We start from the raw sequence: 18,234 nt of genomic DNA on the forward strand, positions 1-18,234 counted from the left end.
AAAAAACCCTATTCAGATATAAAACTTTAACTAGAGACAAGAATCTTTTATTTCTTTCCCAGCGTGCAAATCAGGGAGAGAAAAAAACTCCAGCAATTTTAAGCAGTTTCATTTCTGTCTCATGCATTTGACACTGTAGTCCACAAAGGCTGCTTTAATTGAAGGATGGCCTACACCCTCAAACCAGCTTGGCTTCATGTGTGATAGTACTTAACAATCACCAAAAATCATTCTTTTCAGGGGCTGAACTTGTTTCATTGAAAGCATGTTAGCAACATGGTTGCTGCCCAATGGGGAACAAAAGCCTTTGATCCTAATCCTGCTAACACATTGCCAAGCATCCTGAGAAGAGATTCATGTTCAGCGCTACTAATTTCTAATCTCTTTGCTGAAAGAGGTTTCAGTAACTGCTGGGTATCTCAGTGACCAGACAGATGCCTTCACAAAAAATAAAAGGGAGAGAAAAAGATACACAGAAATCTTGAAGGTCAGTCATGGGAGAGCTAACAAGTCTTGGTACTTCGAGTGCCAGTGGTGCATAAGCAAACTATCGTGGATATCACTTTTGGTGCTGGGTTCCTAAAATATGCTGAGCCTTCTGACAAATATTTCATTGCAATTGCATGCTGTGTTTCAGACTAGTGCAATTTTTACTTTGTAAATAGAGCCTTCACCTCTGATCAGCCCTTAAATGGTGCTGAGTAGTCATTAGTAAGGCCAGGTGTGTTCTTGCTTACCCACAAATACTGAGCAGCTGATGTGCTATCAGCTTTCACAGAAAAAGATCAGGACGAACACGGACACCCTGCAAGGACAAAAGCACCATTCTAGAAAGCCAACACCACAAGCACTCGTATGCTTTTTGTAAAAACACTTCAGTCTGTTTCAAAGAAGCCAATCACTGAGAAGGTCTGAGAAGACTGAGCTTGGTCTTGATTCAACACAGGGTTAAGAGTTTTAAAATAAGAAGCTGTGAGGAAAAAGGCAAGAGTGATAGAATTATGGAATGGCCTGGGTTGAAAGGGACTTTAAAGACTCCCATGCCACTGACAGAGATACCTGTCACAAGACCAGGTTGCTCAGAGTTCCATCTACCCTGGCATTGAACAGTCCCAGGGATGGGCCATCCACAGATTCTCTAGGCAACCTGTTCCAGTGCCTCACCACCCTGCAAGCCAAGAGGCTTTTGATTAAGTCCCTCTGTTTGCAAGAGGAGCAGTTAATAAGGGGCAACTGGAAGTGGCCAAATACCATGAATACTTAAATTTTGCTCAGCAAGCAATACTTAGCCAAGTGCTTGGGTGTGCATACAGTAAAACAGAATTAGAAGAACCGGCAGGTTTTACAAAAATGTTTCAGGCGAGGGCTGGATTGGAAAACTTTGTTTAATTGACAGAAAAGGGCAGAAGAATGGGTATATGGAACACTGCTAGAAAAGTAAAAAAATAATTAATTTTATTTAAAACTCCACCCTACATTAATCTTGAAAATGTGTATCTAATCTTTCTCTTGAATGAAGAGCAAAATCAAGGTAAATTTGCTTTAACTTCAAAGAAGTGACTTGCATGGGGTTATCACCTGCCAAAAAGAAAAGAAAAGAAAAAAAAATCTGAAGCTCATGGAAGCTCAGACAGGGGAATTAATTAGGTGTCCACTCCACAGAGATATAAGAGATGCCAAAGGGCCCAGGGCATTATGTGTGCCTCCTTCATGCCCTAAGGCAAATAACATTTTTTCATGGTTTCAAGAACTTTTATATCAAGAATATTGATGTTGTTCTGCTGTAGCAAAAGAGCTGCTCCTCTGGTTTTTTTTTCCAAAATCAGGGCACCGATGCTATTTAGTGGCATGCTAATGAGGAAGAAACAAGATACCATTGCTACCACAAGCCTTTATCTGGTCCCAAAAAAGTAGTCACATACACTGGAACAGAATCACCATTTGTATGATTCTGAACTGGAGTTTATTAAATAAATTTGCTAATTATCATAGCTGTTTGTTGGAGTAGCTGAACTTATTCATAGTCTCTACATCATTTGAACATCTGGCCATAAAATCTGCATATATTGATGTATGCATAAGCCACCGCATTCTCACAGGCAACAGGTTCTCAACTGATGGGAAAAAAAAATCTTTGTTTTTATCAATATATCTTGCAAAATGATTTAGTTTACAAGTATACTAATCTTGACACAAGATATTTAGTTAGTAATATTTCTGTTGAATTAAGTGTATATATTAAGTTTATATATTCTTTCCACACTACTATTAATCTCTGTCAAATTTTTGTTTAGTACATAAATGCATCTCTACCAGTAAAAGCATGGTGCCTTTTAACTCAGCACCTAGTCTCTGAAAATGGTCAGAGGTAAGCACTTAGAAAAAGAACAAGAGCAGTAGCTCCCATTGCGCTCAGTGGGCTTTTTCCACATAGCCTCCATTAAAATTTGTTTGTAAATCTTTGTAGGCTTTTGCCAATTTGTTCAAATTCCCATTTTTAACACTTCTTTCTGATACTTGACAGCCACAATGATTTTTATTACTGCCTGTGATTTTCTAAAAACTATTTCTCAATACCAGTGAATTTCTATTTAGTTTACTTTAGAATGTTTCAATTCTGAGAATTAGAAGGCAACTTTTCCCTGATCACCTTCTCCAAACGATTTTACATCTTTCTCTCTCATTCACTTTTGCTTACTCTCTGACTCTCTCTTATTAATTAATTCTCTGTCACTCACCTCTTTTCCTAGCCATATTATTCTTGTCTAATCCACCCCTGGATGAAATCCATTTCTATTAAATATGGTTCTCACAGCCTTCTTTTTTCCTTTTCCAGTACTACTATATTTTTTTATTGAACCAGCATAACCTGGACTACACACAGCAAGCATTGCTGCAGCAAGAGTTCATGCAAATGCAATAAGTTTTGTGATAATTCTGTCCTGGAGCAGAAGTTTATATGCATGGATAAGAACAAAGATTTTTATTAACCTATGGCCCAGTCTCTCTAGGATTTGGCCTGTATTACTTCTGTTCTAACCCTTCACAGAGACTGGAGATCTCTCTTCTCTTAACTGTATGGAATATTGCAACTCCTTACACAAAAACAAGCTTCATTAAACTGAGGTTGTAGGTTTTCTGATGTGTCTTTCTGCCAACCTTCACCACTCTCATGTGGGACTAGGTACATGTCTTCAGAAACATGTATTAAATAGCTGCTCTTGCTAAAGCAGAGATCAGCTGCACCTAATTTTCACCATATTTAAACTTGAAAGCAAAATGAGAATTGTATCTGCAACAGTTCTTTAGGGGGAAATTAGCAGGCAGGCCAACAAATCCATAGTGTCCAGCATCATCTTTCTATCAAAGCACCAAACCAGGCTCTGTGCTCTGGGGAAGTCGGAAAATCCCAGTGTACTCAAAGCTACCGTTCAGGATCAGCTCCATAGAGGGAGTGTACTCACAGAGTAGTTTCACTAATTCGAAGGCTTTCTTTCCATACTGACAGACATACAAGCACAAAACTAGAACCATTGCACTGCTCTGCTGCTCCCAGACAGCCCTGCAGCACACACACATGACAAAGCATCTTAATGCTCAAAGGTGATAACAATTTCAAACATCTCCACAGTGACAGGTAAGACTTCACAGTTGCTTCAGGGTCCTACAAAGCCTTTTCATGGCACTTCCAATCCACTCCACGGGTAGCCCCAAGGTATTTCTGCCTAATTACCACCTCATACTTCCACATGCAAAAACAAAACCACAAGCATGTGCTTAGATTGATCCACTGTGAGTGGAAAAAAAAATAAATTAAAGAAGCATTTCCAAGTTTAAATCATTTCTCAGGTGCCCTTCTGAAGGGACTTAAAGACAATATTTTACCACACTAACATCTTTCTGTTTAATCTCCCCTTGCGCTCAAGAACAATAGCCTCTTTCAACAAGAAATCCACTCTTGAGAAGATGCTGAACAGCAGCTTCACTGTATCATTATATTCTCATCTCACACCAGCCCAAAAAATACAAAGAAGTTGCTCAATAAACCCAGGGTATCTGGCACAAAATTAGCCATTCTGTATTTTCACAAGTGTGAGAGTGTGACAATTGGCCTCAGTATAGTATCTAGTATATGAAAAGGTACCAGGAATAGTTCCTTGAGTAGAAGAATCAGTAACAGCTCATCCAGGCATGGTTCCTATTTGAAACAGTTAAAAAGTACAAGCTACAAATGATGGGTTTTGGATTCTTACAGTGTACCTCTCTTTACTCTCTTGAGATTTCCTGGGTTGGGTTTGACCTTTAGTGTTTCCATCAATAAGAAAATAATAGGGTTCTATCCGCCAATCTGTCAGCTTATCTTCATGAAACCATATAGGAACTTAAAACTTGAGAACTATATAGAATCATAAAATCATCAAGGCATCACCTTTAACACTGTCCAGTCCCATTGCTCACCCAGCATTACCACTGTAACCTTTAAATCACTAAACCACACCACCCAGCAACAGACCCAGACTCCTCTTGAGCACCTCTAGGGATGGGGACTCCACCACCTCCCAGGGAAACCTACTTCCTGACCACCCTAATAGTGAAAAAGAATTTCCTAATAACTGGTCTGAATCTCCCCTGTCTCAGCCATTTCCTCTGGTCCTCTCACTGCAGGCACAGTAGAGACCAGCCCCCACCTCACTACACCCTCCTTTCAGGCAGTTGTGGAGGGTGATGAGGTCTGCCCTGGCACGCCCTGATCCCTCAGCCATTCCTCATAAGACACATTTTTTAGTCCTTTCACGAGCCTTGCTGCCCTTCTGTCCTTTTTAAAGGGAGGGGCCCAGAAAGAACCCAGGACTATGTGCGGCCTCACCAGAGGCAGTGCAGAGGGATAATCACTGCTGTGGTCAAATTTGACCAAAAGTAGTTTCAAATGTTACTACAGTTTAGAGTCAGGGAGAAAGGCAATGTGATCCCACATAATTTTCTCAGAAATCCACATGAAAAAGTCAACAGTTAATATATGAACACTAGGAATTCCTTTGTTCCAGTATTGTATGGCATAAAATGGCATACTACAATTTACTGCATACTATTAGTACACCACTGATATTTTTGAATCTACATTAAGGCAAAGTTTCCCCAAGGGAACATCCAAATGTAATGCTAAAAGATACAGCATGATGGAGAACATAGGATTTTAAATTGCTAGTTCAATTTGATTTTATTGACACTGTTACTCTCCCATAGACTTAAAGATATAAAAGAAGGTACAATGCTGCCTTCTGTTAAGAATATCATCCAGAGTTTGGGGATTTTTTTGGGGGTCTGGAATAGAATATGAAAAACTATAGAAAATTTTTTAAAGTTTAAGTATGCCCAAAATATACACACATGTTTATTTATGAAGGAGAAAAGGATTATTATAAAAGTGGAGTCGGGGAAAAGAAAAAATATATATTATTACTTACTTGAAAAATAATCTATAAAAACACCAGCTGTTTTCCCCCATTTCAAAATTTCTTTCTGACATAAGACAATTAGCTCAATTTTCTACATTTTTTACACAATCAGAAATTCTAAATACTCTGAACATAAATCTTGAAACATTTAATTTTAATCATCTGAAATACTGAAACAATTATTTTTTTTAATTCTCAAACTCAGTCAAATATTTTGATATTCCTAAGTCAAAATGCTACATTTCAGTAGCATACATTTAGAAGACATTTTGGATGAATTAAAGCTGGTAGTTTTGCCTGCTTGAGCTCCCTCATTACAACACAAAAGGATTGCAAATAAGCTTTCAGAGCAACTATGAAACCTTTGCACAAAAAAAAAAATGAGATCTTAATAAAATGGAGACAAGCATCACTACCAGACCAAATGCCAGCAGGAGTAAATCTGCATAATATTTCATATATATATGTGTGTGTGTGTGTGTGTCTGTGTGTTTGTGTGTATGTACACTATATAATTATATACTATTTTTTAATATAATTTAATAATTCAAAAAAAGACAGAGTTAAATGCATGATTTTGGCAGTTTCATTTGGAACCATTGATACAGCCCTTTCTGTGCAAACACAGAGACCATGTGGTCAAATATAAAATTCTTCGACGTATAAAATACTACAAAAGAGGCATTTAGCATTTGACAAGAAATTTGACAAAGCAACATTCATTGTGTGCTGTGTACATCAGAGTAAATGACAGCTCTCCTAAAAAAAAGTTTTGCTTTCTTGTTTCAGCTTACATGTTGCTTGAAAGAACAGTCAGAAGATGGTGCCTAGTCTCTGTCTGTGCCAAAATTTAATATAAACTCCTTCCATAAAATTATAGATAATCCCACTAAGTTTATTTACCAGCCTGGTGAAAGATTTTCCCCCACTGCCTCCATTAGGACTGTCTCAGACAGTGCAGCTCACTACCTTAAGAACCACCTCCCTTGCTTAAACTTTCTTTTCTTTCCATTTTACACTCTGATGCAGGTATAACCCATTTTTCTAGCCTGTTTCCTACACAAAAAGAGAAAAAAAAATAAAAAATTCTTCTTAAAATAATTTCATAAACAAGCTCTCCACTCTTTTTATATTTCTAACACTGCTTTTCTGTTTCCTTCTTCAGTTAAGTTGATCTTTCTTGAATACAGGTATCTACATCAGAGCAGCTGAGGTCTCATTAGAGTCTAATGATATTTGTCCTAAGCGGCAAACAATATGCTGTATTTTACCATAGCCACATCATGCACTAAAGCCATCTTAGTCAATATTAATTTTATTCATTTTTCCACATCACTTTATTTGCCTCTGGGGCACTGAAGTACATTGTGACACACGTTATTAACTGGTATAGCATGAACTATTGCTTTCCTTCAGAGTAATTGTGCTTGGTCAAACCATAAGGTTTACATTCAGAAAGAAGCTGCTGCTGAAATCCACCTACTGGGCTACAGTAGATGTGTTTTGTGACACATCTCACCAAGGCCTAATAAAGTACTGCAGAAAACACGTCTCCCTTTCTCCTTGGTGGGACCTGTAAGAATTCCACTGAATCTTGGAAATTTCTTCTATCAAATTACAAGTACACTTATTGCACAGAGCTTTGAAAATTTCTTCTACAGAACTGTAAGTACTCCCATCTGTACAGCGGCTACAGCCACCTGACATTTCTCCTGTGACCACACCAGAATTTAAACTTGCTATAGCTTATCTCTTCAAACACATACCTAGACAACTACCGATGGTGTTTTGTTAGATAAATTCCAGGCATCTAAACTCAAAACTGCTAAAATAAAAAACAGTGAGGAAAACTGCCACATGCCTCACAAATTCAAAACCGTAATTTCCTTAATTTTTTACTGAGCTGTCCTGGTTTTGGCTAGGACAGAGCTAACTTTTTGCAGTAACCATGAGGTGGCAAAACCTGGAGCTGTGTGGGAGTGTTTGGGTTATTATATATTCACATCATTGCTAGGGTGCAGAATTCTTTGGCTTCCAGGAAGATGTTCATGACAAAACAAGGCACTGAATAAAAAAATAGCTTATTTTGATGAATGGTAACTTAAGAGAAGAATGTATGTTGCTTTGAACTTATCATCAAAGCATTTAAGTCTGTCCAAAGAGGGGTCCTGTATAAATCATGTCCTAATACGTGACAGAATTTAAAATAAAGAAATAATATCCAATTAGGAAAGTTATCGATATGCTTGAAATCACGACAGCAATTATAAATCAGCACTTAAAATGCATGTATGGAAAATGTAAGTTTGGTAAGTCTGTTTAACACAATCCAGCTGAAGAGTGGACCAGTTGATACAAGCCACCATTCTACATAGGATGGCAACAATATTATCTAGCTGTGGGATACAAAGGGAAATGAAAACATGATTTTTTTAGGTAAGAACATAATTTTTATCTTTTTTTCACATTTTTTGTGCTGCTAAGCAAGAGAAGATTTTAGCTTCTGTATGGAAGATTTTCCATAAACTTAGCACTAAATTAGTTATACTACAAGACGTAAAACGACAATTGCATAGCCAAGATGGATAAGACCATTATCTAACAATTTAGTAACAATATAGCTAACTGCTCTTTGAAACATGGGAAACACATATGGTGTGATATAATGGGCATCACAATGCATTTGGGATCTTGGAGTTTTTCTTGAAGTATCACTATTTTAAAGTATTCTCACAAAAAAACCCTGGATTTTTTTTATAAGACTCTCTTTATTTCAGTTAAGTAAAATAATTTTTCTGTAGCTATTTTGAGTGAATGTCAGAGAAATGCCCAACAAAAGTAAATGTTTATTATGTCTTATTTAATTACAGACCAATCCGTTGCTCCACCTAATTTTCCTATAAATTCCAAACAGATGAACATCTTTATAATGTTTATCATTGTGAAGAATTAAGAACACTAATCAGACTAACTGCTAATTATTTTCACTTTAAAAGGGGGATAAATGGAAACTATTTGGTGTAGCTTTGCAAAGCTTATGCAATTCTGTAAGCTTGACCTGATGGTGATACCTAAATTCCAGCGATTTTTGACTAAACTAATTAAGGTGTAGCAAGAGATATCCAGCCAAATTCTTTTTTTCCCTCTTCAATAACAGCAGCTTCAAACTGGTAATTGTTCCCAGAGACTAAATGCCATTATATGTTCCCAAGACTTTTAAAGTCACATATCTAAGTCCTAATATTGAGACCAGCAGGACAACATGGTGAAGATGCAGTTCTGAATTTCAGCATCTGAGGACTTCTGCTTCCTGTGTTGACAATTTGCTCCTACTCTCACACAGTAAAAATCATCTGATGCCACGCAGGGGGTAGCAGTAGTAAGTCACCTATAAATACAACCTGCAGAACCACCTAACACCTAGGAAAGATGACTAATTACTGTACACAAAAATACCAAAAACACAGGCCTGAGAATTTTGATTACAGAAATGTAAAGATTCTTATAGGGAAGACCAACCTGATGAATGCCCTGAAGCTTGACAAATCACACCTGTTTCTGTATTACAGATTTGAAGTCCATGCACCCTGTGATGGGTGAAACAGAATGACTGCTTTTACCTAATAAAAATAATAAAATTTCTTCTTGCATATCCCAAAAATCATACACTAAGAGAAAACTAAAAATCCCAAATTCCAGTGCACTGTCAGAGCCTAAAGCTGCTCTGTGCTGACTCTGAGTCATGCCTATATATTCTTTTCTAGTTTAAGTGTCCACAACTACACAGATCAGAATATATTGTACTATAATAATAATATAAATACATGAAGGGAAAAATAATTCCTTGAATTCCTTGAATTCCTGAAAAATAACACTTGAGGAACCTCTACAGACAGATTACAGCCCAAGTACAAATACTCAGAGATACATAACTTTGCATTAGAACTTACATGCTAATTAAAAAAAAAAAAATCAGTTTACTTAAAAACAAATTTAGTCAGAGATTATATACATACCCTCTGCTTCTCAGGGTCAACATATCGAACGCCAAAATAGTCTTTTTCCAGTAAGCTGTAATAGTTGCAGATGTGATCTATAAGAAACTGACCTTTGGTTTCCCTCTGTAAAAAGATAAAGAAATTATACATTATGTTGAGTATTCTGAATTTGCTGTCTAAAAATCTATGCAAAGTGTCAAGGAAAATGGTACTTTTGAATGAAATTTATTGTTATTCAGATGAGGACAAGGATTTAACTGCTTATCTTCTCTAAAACATTCAAGAGATTAAGGATCAATACACTCCCTGCACATAAACACACTGGTTAAGAAAGTATCATTATTATTGCTACTTCAGGAAAACTCATGCTGCTCTAATGGCTACAAATTTATATGACTTAATATACTACTAGCAATCACATTTCCACAGATGCTATAATGGCATAGCAGATACTCATTTACATATAGAATTTCAAAACACTGTATTTTTTTTCATTCCCCAAATTTGAAAGCAGATCTGAATGTGAGTATTCTACTGGATCTTTACACAGTGCCCACAGCAAGAGACATTTGATCCTTAGTCCCCTCAATTAAGTCAGAGCTACAGTACAAAGAACAAATGCCCAAATGAATGAGAGGTTTTCATCTTTGTGTTGTCACTGGGTAACTATGGCCTTATCAAATCTTACTGTCAGACATGATATTTAGCTAACAATCTCATTCTTTCTTTTTGTTTTCTTCAATCTCAAGACTGTGTGTCTATTCTCCTTTTTCTGATGCCTAATACGGAGATTCTATGTGAGTTTCCACATATCTTGTGACCCAGCTAATGTGAAGGGCCATGTTGGGTTTTTTCTGAAATGTGATTTGTGTCATTTTTAGTACAGGGCTAAAGCTGTTTTCTTAAAACAGTTTGCTCCAAGCAGACAAAGGTGCTTCATTGCACAGTGATGTCAGGTCTCTGCATTTTTTTTCCCCTCTGTGTGTCTACCCTGGTCTTGCACTGAGACGCCTCTGCTGTGGACCAGGTAGTGAGTGTCTACCCTTTGCTGACATGAAACAATGTGTATTAAGCTCTTCAATATCTACTAAATAGAAACTACAAAGGACATGAAATTACTTTATATAAAAATAATATTTAATTGTTCTTCTCCAAACTACTCCCTGAAAACTTAAATGTTATGCCTTGTTCAAACTTTTTTTTTAAGTTAAAAGGCATTTTAAGCCTTAAAGAGCATGGTGAGCAAAACTGAAGAGATAGCATCTATATTTCTCATGGTACTTTACAAGGCTAGGTATTGCTTGCATCTTCATTTTGCACAGAAGCAGCTGAGCCAAAACCAGCACCATGACCTGTCAGAGGTCACACTCTAAAGGGCAAAGGAAGTGATGGCCCAGGCACCACCACTGTCTGGTGAGACCTACTGCTTCCCACTGGAAAAATGAGACATGCTTCAAGACTGGAGACTTAGAAAATAATACAATCTGTGAACTATTTTTTTTTCCTCTTATCTTTACAATTAATAAGGGATTCTCATGTAGATACATTTGCTTGTCTTTTGGTTTCTATCACTCAACAAACAATTAACTAAATAAAAACATCCTCAGTTAAGGCCCTGACAGGGAGATGCAATGCCCTTCCATATGCTGAGGCTCCTGTGGACATAACCAGCCTGTCATTGGGACCACCTCTCCTCCCAAATTCCCTTCCAGCCACAATGGAATTGCTAATTTCTCTACATATTTCTTTTTTCTTGATGTGGGCGCCTCTGTTTCAAATGCTACTGTGTAAGCCACCTGCTTCCCCTACTCCTCTCTGTCTCCACCTTCTATAAATTTAAGTCCTGTACTCTTCCATACACTCCTGCTTGCCTGGAGATACCTTTGCCTTGTCTGCACTTGGTGTTTCCATAATTTGTATTTTTAAGCAGCCATTGTCAAAGGATGCTAATACAATTTGTCTGTTCAGTTTGTGCTCATGCAACCTCATGCTTTGCACCCTGCATTATCTTTTCCCATGTAACCTAGATGCAACAGGTTTCCTTCTGTAATTGCTTCCTTCCAGCCTCAAGACATTTAAAAATCAACTTGTTTATTGTTAGGAGTGGTTAACACATTCACTGACATTTTTTTGTGCTCTACCCAGTTACAGGTATGGGCTTTCTGGAGACAACAAAGATAACACTTTCCTCAAATGGAGAAGTCCTATCAAAGACTTAAAAATACAAAAGGAAAAGTGTCACTCTCCCTCTGGCTAACAAAAAAAAAAGGTCTACACTTATGCAGTCATATTTCAATTAACTGCCTTCTAACTTAAAAACTTGTGTCTGGAAAGTTTTGTCACTATGAGAGACCATTGAAATATTGACAAAATTGCATGGTGACATTTCATTACAAAGGCAGTAGGAAAAGTTATAAAGATAGATGTGACATTTAAGTTGCATACAGTTTAAAATGAATCTGCAGCAAATTAAATAGGACTAGGAAATAACAAGCTATTATAGAATAATAAGCTGTTAGATGACTCGGGTACAATCAAACATGAAAACAGATTTCACCGGCAACAGAGTACAAACTAAATCCATTTCTTAAAACACTGGAAATGAGGAAACCAGACTATCCATATTTTCATGTGACAGCATTAGAGGGTGTTACTGGAAGAACAGTCAGTAATATAAACTACTACAATAAACTACTAGGGTTTCACATTCTAATCTTTGAATTTTAAAAGCCCTTTGCTTCAGTCACCTAAATAATCACAAATTTCTGAATTCCTGAAGAAACTGATGAAAGGGTGTAGCACACATAATGTTTATAAATCCAGCAACAACATTCTGTTTCTAAACGGAATTGATGCCCTAGTTTTCTTTCTTAGAAAATAGATGATGGAAACAAACCATACAAAAAAGAGCAAAAAGCCTCCAAGCTAGATTCATGCTCTAGCAATCTTTAAGCCATCGATAAATAGAAGGGACTAGTTGATAACTTCACCCTTGGTTAGTATACCCTCTTCAGTTCATTTAATTTTAAAAAATATTCAAGTTGCACAGAAGTGGGCTAATTTAGCATGTGCATAATGTAGTGAGAGCCCTCATATGAAATTGTAAATGTTACACTATTAAAGCCTTCTAGACACCTGAAATTTTTGAAAACAAACAGATCTTAATTGATACACAGAGGGAAATAATTGATGTGGCACACAGCACATCAAGTCCTAATTCGTAATAGATTTTATGACGAGAGGAATGAGCAATGGCAGCTATTTTTATTTTCTGCAAACAACATACATAAACACTTTGTTATTTCTCTAACAATGCTTCAAATTCTTCTGAGCTTTAGAATATAATGTGTTTTTTTTATTTATTACACATTACTACATATTACCATGCTACAAAAGAATTCTATTATATATTAAAACCAAATTTCATTCTGATCTGTGAGAGAATCTGGATAACATAAATTAAGAACAGCTAGTCATTCACAACAGAGCAGAGGAATGGATTTGGGTCAGAGAATAATGAACATAAAACATTGCCTGAAATTTCAGACAGTTGCCATACAGCTTTCCAATTAAGTGATCCTTAAAAAAAAGAAAACAAACAAAAAAACCCCAAACAAACAAAAACAATCCTTAAATGCTTCTATATGAAAAAAGTACTTTGCAGCAATTCTGAAAAATAATTTTATATTACATTTTAGAATGTTTATCAGAACATGAAAAAAATATATTATAAAGAAAGCCAGTATTTCAAACACCACTGTAGAATTTCAGCCACAAACAACACCAATCTGAAAGTAAAAATCAAGTCGTACATTTAAAATTTTCACAGGTCAAATATTGAGAATTATACAACAGTTTGCTCAGAAGTCATCAATTATTGTCCATTAAAGAAGATATATGCAGGCAGAAAAGGAGTCAGAAAAGTCTGTGAGAGATATGAAATGTCCTGAGTTATAATCAATACATTGTTTTCAATGAAAGAATACCATTAAATTAGCCACTTTTCCCTAAATCTATTAATTCAAATACATTTATCTATCACAAATGAGAAATATTTTCCTTCCGATTTTTGTAACCCATGCAATGGCTTTAAGCAAAGTCCTACAATGTAGATATTCCACACACTCAAAAGAAAAATTTCGAGATTTCTATAAATAGTTTGAGGAATGACTTCTTGATTTATTTAGATAAATAGGCACAGACAAGATGAGTATGTTTTTCCTAAGGCTGTATTTGAATATCTGACCTTAATACCACTGAAATCCCACAACAAACCCCAACACATATGCAATGGATATAAAGCCATGTAAATGACAAAATCCCCGAACACACAAGGTCAGTTTGCAAATAACTATTAAACACTACTTTTTAAGCTGGATCAAAAAACTAAATATGTATCAAACTGAACTTGCAGCTGTGACAAAAGAATTAAGCAAAACAGGGGATGTTCTCTACTCCAACAAGATATGAAAACATGATCACAGAGTCTTCCATTAATGGGCTCACAGGGCAACCTGAGTTTGTTCCTTTTCTCTAGGAACCAAGTAATAAACTGGAGAAATGCTTCATTTTCCCTACCAGACACTCCTATTACAGTTTCCATTTCTGCAACTCTGCAAATTTATGACTGAATAACCTAATTACTTGGTAATTTCTCTGGTATACAGAAACTAATCCAAACAACAATCTTTGTTGTTCTTTAGCATTATCCCCACATTAACACATTATCCCCATCTCACGCTTGCTTTGGGGATTTATTTTTTTATTTCAACTATCTTGATGCAACCTAAAAAGCAAGGGAGAGTATAACTTGTTCTACAGATTTAACGATTCTCCAATGATGTAAAATGAGACCACAAAACCTTTGTGACTGTTCCACAAATCTGAAAAGTGAGAGGAAAATTCCTTATAGCAGTTTAAGAACTTACATCCAGTGAAATGTTTTCCCTATTTGCATTTGCTTCACTGTGGAGTTCTGTGTGTATTTATCTGAATGTCGTCACAAGGAAGAGCAAGAGTCACAAGCAGATTAAACACAATGTTTCTGTTCTGTTATCTAACCACTGAAGTCTTGCCAGCTGTGCTTATCTCTGTCAGGAAGCCACTGACATTATTAAGAAGTGTGCAGAGTAATAAACACAGTATTTATTTGTACTGGGGATTTCAATCCTCATCCCATAAGTGTCTTTACTTGTGTGAACAGCTCCCAACAGTTACCCTGTGTGTAAAGCTGGTCATGTACTTAAATGCTTCCTTACGTGTAAAGCCATGTGAAAGGAAAAAAAAAACAAACAAACAAACAAAAAAAAAAACCAATAAAAACTATCAATACAACAAACAAAGCATAATGAAACAAATTAATGGAAAGTCAGGCTCTCAGCCAAGGCAAGCATACTCTTTGATTCTGTGTGCTTATTTTCCTTGGGCTGCAACGTATTTTGAAGTTCTATGCATGTAAAAGAGTTAAATACATGTATTAAAGAACAATCATAACAGAACCATAGAATGGAAACGAACCCAAACAGAAAAATGTACAAAACTATTGTGCCTCCAAGGTAAAAAAAAAAAAAAAAAGAAAGAAAGAAAAAACATCTTTACCCACTGAATAAGATAGTTCTGTTGATAATACCTAACAATAATTATAAAAAGCCATATAGCTAAACTGCCACTTCAGCTGCCACATCTCACATTTTTGACTTTTCTTTGGAAATCCTCATAAGATTATCTTTCTTCTAGGCTTTTCATGATAGAAATAACTTCAATCCCAACAGGCACACATCTTCTATTGCATCAACAGTTATTCTATAGTTCAGGATGGGGCCAGCTCTTGTACACCAAAGTATGGCTGTGAAATGATATCTGGGAGCAATTCTCTGCTTGTGTCCATTCTGATCAGCTATCATCACATTTGCATTTGTCTCCAGTGGCACAGCAAAAGAGTTCACTAAGCATCACTGGACTGGGATGTGCCCTGGAATGGACTAATTTAATATCAACTCATCAAAGCTGAATAGGGGGAGGACTAAGGGCACAGAGAAAGAAGACAACTAGGCATGCCTGAATTTCTCAGTAGCTTCTCAATCAATTTTTAAGTCTTGCCTGAATAACAGAATCTGGAACAGAACCCTCATTCTGCAGCAGCCAAAGTCAGTGAGGTGGAACAGACTCAACTCCAACATGGCAAAACTGGGCCAGCCCTAATCCTGATAATCTCCAATGCCCTCTGCAAATTTTTATGGCTCTTTGGATTTATGGATTCACTGAGACAACAAATGACAGCAAATACTTACAAGACAGTTATGCAGACAAGCCCTTTGCCATTTTCTGTTCCTTCTTTGGAAACAACAAAAGGAATATATGAAAATGTTTCACAAGAACAGAATACTGAGTAAAGAATTCAAAATATATAGAACAATAAAAGCATGTTGTTTCATTCCTCAGCTAAAGTGGTATAACTCTTAAAAGGAATTTTTTCCTTCTATAATCAGCATCCTACAGTATTTTATATTATTTGAAAATACACTTCAAGTCTAGTCTAGTCCAGTATATAACACTTAGCTGGAAAATTTTCTCAGCTGTAATAAGAGCCAGTTATAATTTACTTCTTTTATTGTAGTTTACATTCCAAAATAAAAAAGGCAACAAACTTTAGCTGAAAGAAAACAAACAAATTTGAAATGGAAGATCCTATTTTAGAAACAAAGCATTAATCACGAATTTTTCTTCTGTTAACAGTGAAGAATTAATTGTATTTCTACAAACCTAAAACAAAGCAAAAAAAAGGGCAATGATTTTTTATTGAAAGGCACAAAACATGACACTGCAATTAAATAGCTGGCATTTACTTAATTATAACAGGCCTCTTCCACATGTTATTTTTTATTATTATCTCTTGCAAAGTATATATTTTTTTCTATAGACTAGTTAAAATTTCTATATTAATTAAAATAATTTATATCAACATTATCTAATTCTAGAACTTAGGGAAGGAGCGATTTTTATATCTGTCATTTAATACATTTTATTATGTATAGATATATGTGCATAGATTATAGAAAACACTAGAGAACTAATGCCCATCTTATTTCATAGGGAATTTAGCAGTTACTAGTGATAAAGAATGCTTCATGTATGAGACATAAACTACCCCTACTCCTCTGGTTTAGAATTAATTTGGTGACCTGGAATGCATCTTAAAGAACATAATTTTTACAAATATATCACTTTTTAAACTCAAATTTCTAAGCACTTAATTATCAGTTGAGCCCCAAGCTATACATACTAATAAGGAAAACTAAGGGGAAAAGAGCTCCATAAACTAGCCTTTATTTACAGTTTCTTTTGGGAAAGAAATATATAAATACATCTAAAAATAAAAGAGAAAGGAAAGTAAAAAGAATAATGTCTATGTTAGGAAGAAGATAAGGGAAGAACATTTTCAAGGATGTATGTGTGAATGTAGCTGAGGAAGTTCTATTAACCTTAAATGAAACTGCATGGCTACATGTACACAGCATTGAAAATTTATCCAGAAATAACTGCTGTGAGGTCAGAAATATATTTGTCAAATTCCTCTTAGGTGCTAACTTGTTTGGAAAATGAAGATCATTTGAGGTTATTTATTTTTCTTATTTTGTACTATTCATTTTCCACAGATGGACAGATTTGTCCATAAGACAGCATATTTTTACTCTCTCTTAAATTAGAGGTATGAGGATTGTGATCAAATAGTAATAGATGAAGAGGAAAAGGGGAAAATTACACCACAGAAAAAATCCAGTCCCAGGCAATGAAAACTATTCCAAAAGCAAAATATTATGAGAAATGAAAAGTATATTATACTACATAGTAAAACTTGGACAGCAGCAGTGAAGGCAGATAGCTTTCACACAATCAGTTCGTGACCTCAGTGATATTCTGCAAGTAAATTACTCTGACCCATGAGTAAGTTATAAAAATAAATAATAAAAATAAATATTTATAGTTCACATACTGCAGATCTCAAAAGTCTCCACCAGTTTGGCCAGCAAGCACTGAGGAAACCACAAATGCAATATTCATTTACAGGGCTCATGCTCATTTTCTGTTGTTCACATGGGCATCACTTAGCCATTTAGGTTTTGTGTCCCTGAAGGTCAGCCTCACAGAAGGCTTGCAGCATTAACTGCTCGCTTCTGGTAACAGCGTCCATTAGCGCAGCATTTGTGATGCCATCTGAGGCACTATTGATTTCTTAAAAGGAATTTAGTCCTTCAGTCAACAAATCTATCATTTTATTCAATATCCATCATTGTTCAACAAACCTAACTCTGCTTTCTCTCTTTCATTCTCGACATCATACCACATCTAGGAAAGTGGATTAGAGATTTCAAGAACGAGTTTTCAGGCTCCACCTACAAAAGCAACATAAAAGCCAAAACAAGATTTTAATAAAAAAACCCTAACATCCCCCAGTACACATGATGGTCAGCAATCCTCCCTTGGCCTGAATCTTCTCAGTAGTTTCAAAACACACAGAAAAATCAGTACATGTTCAAGTACAAATCCAAGCACCATTCTTTAAATATGCTTTTTCCAACAGATGCATAGCAGTCTGCCCTTATTTTACAAGAAGAGTTTTTAAAAAAGAAAAGCAACCAGAAATTCTTCTAGCCAAACAAGACACTTCCCTGAGCATAGGCAAAAGAAAGACTCAGCATGGTATGACACAGCTCACTTGTGCAGCCCACATGAGAACAGGCAGCTGGGGCTGGTGCAAGAATGCCCCTCCAGGAGCACAT

General features: G+C 36.0%; 1 protein-coding gene across 1 annotated transcript in view; it reads right to left on the reverse strand.

The window, feature by feature from the left end:
• Positions 1–9,549, reverse strand: part of FRMD3 (FERM domain containing 3) — a 73,458-nt gene extending 63,909 nt beyond the window's left edge. Inside the window, exon 1 of the mRNA XM_033520681.1 lies at positions 9,473–9,549. The gene's annotated coding sequence lies outside the window, so the exon portion shown is untranslated. The remainder of the gene's footprint in view (positions 1–9,472) is intronic.
• Between the last annotated feature and the right edge of the window lie 8,685 nt (positions 9,550–18,234).

Source organism: Parus major, chromosome Z (genome assembly GCF_001522545.3).
Source record: "Parus major isolate Abel chromosome Z, Parus_major1.1, whole genome shotgun sequence".
In the NCBI taxonomy this organism is placed as follows: Eukaryota; Metazoa; Chordata; class Aves; order Passeriformes; family Paridae; genus Parus; species Parus major.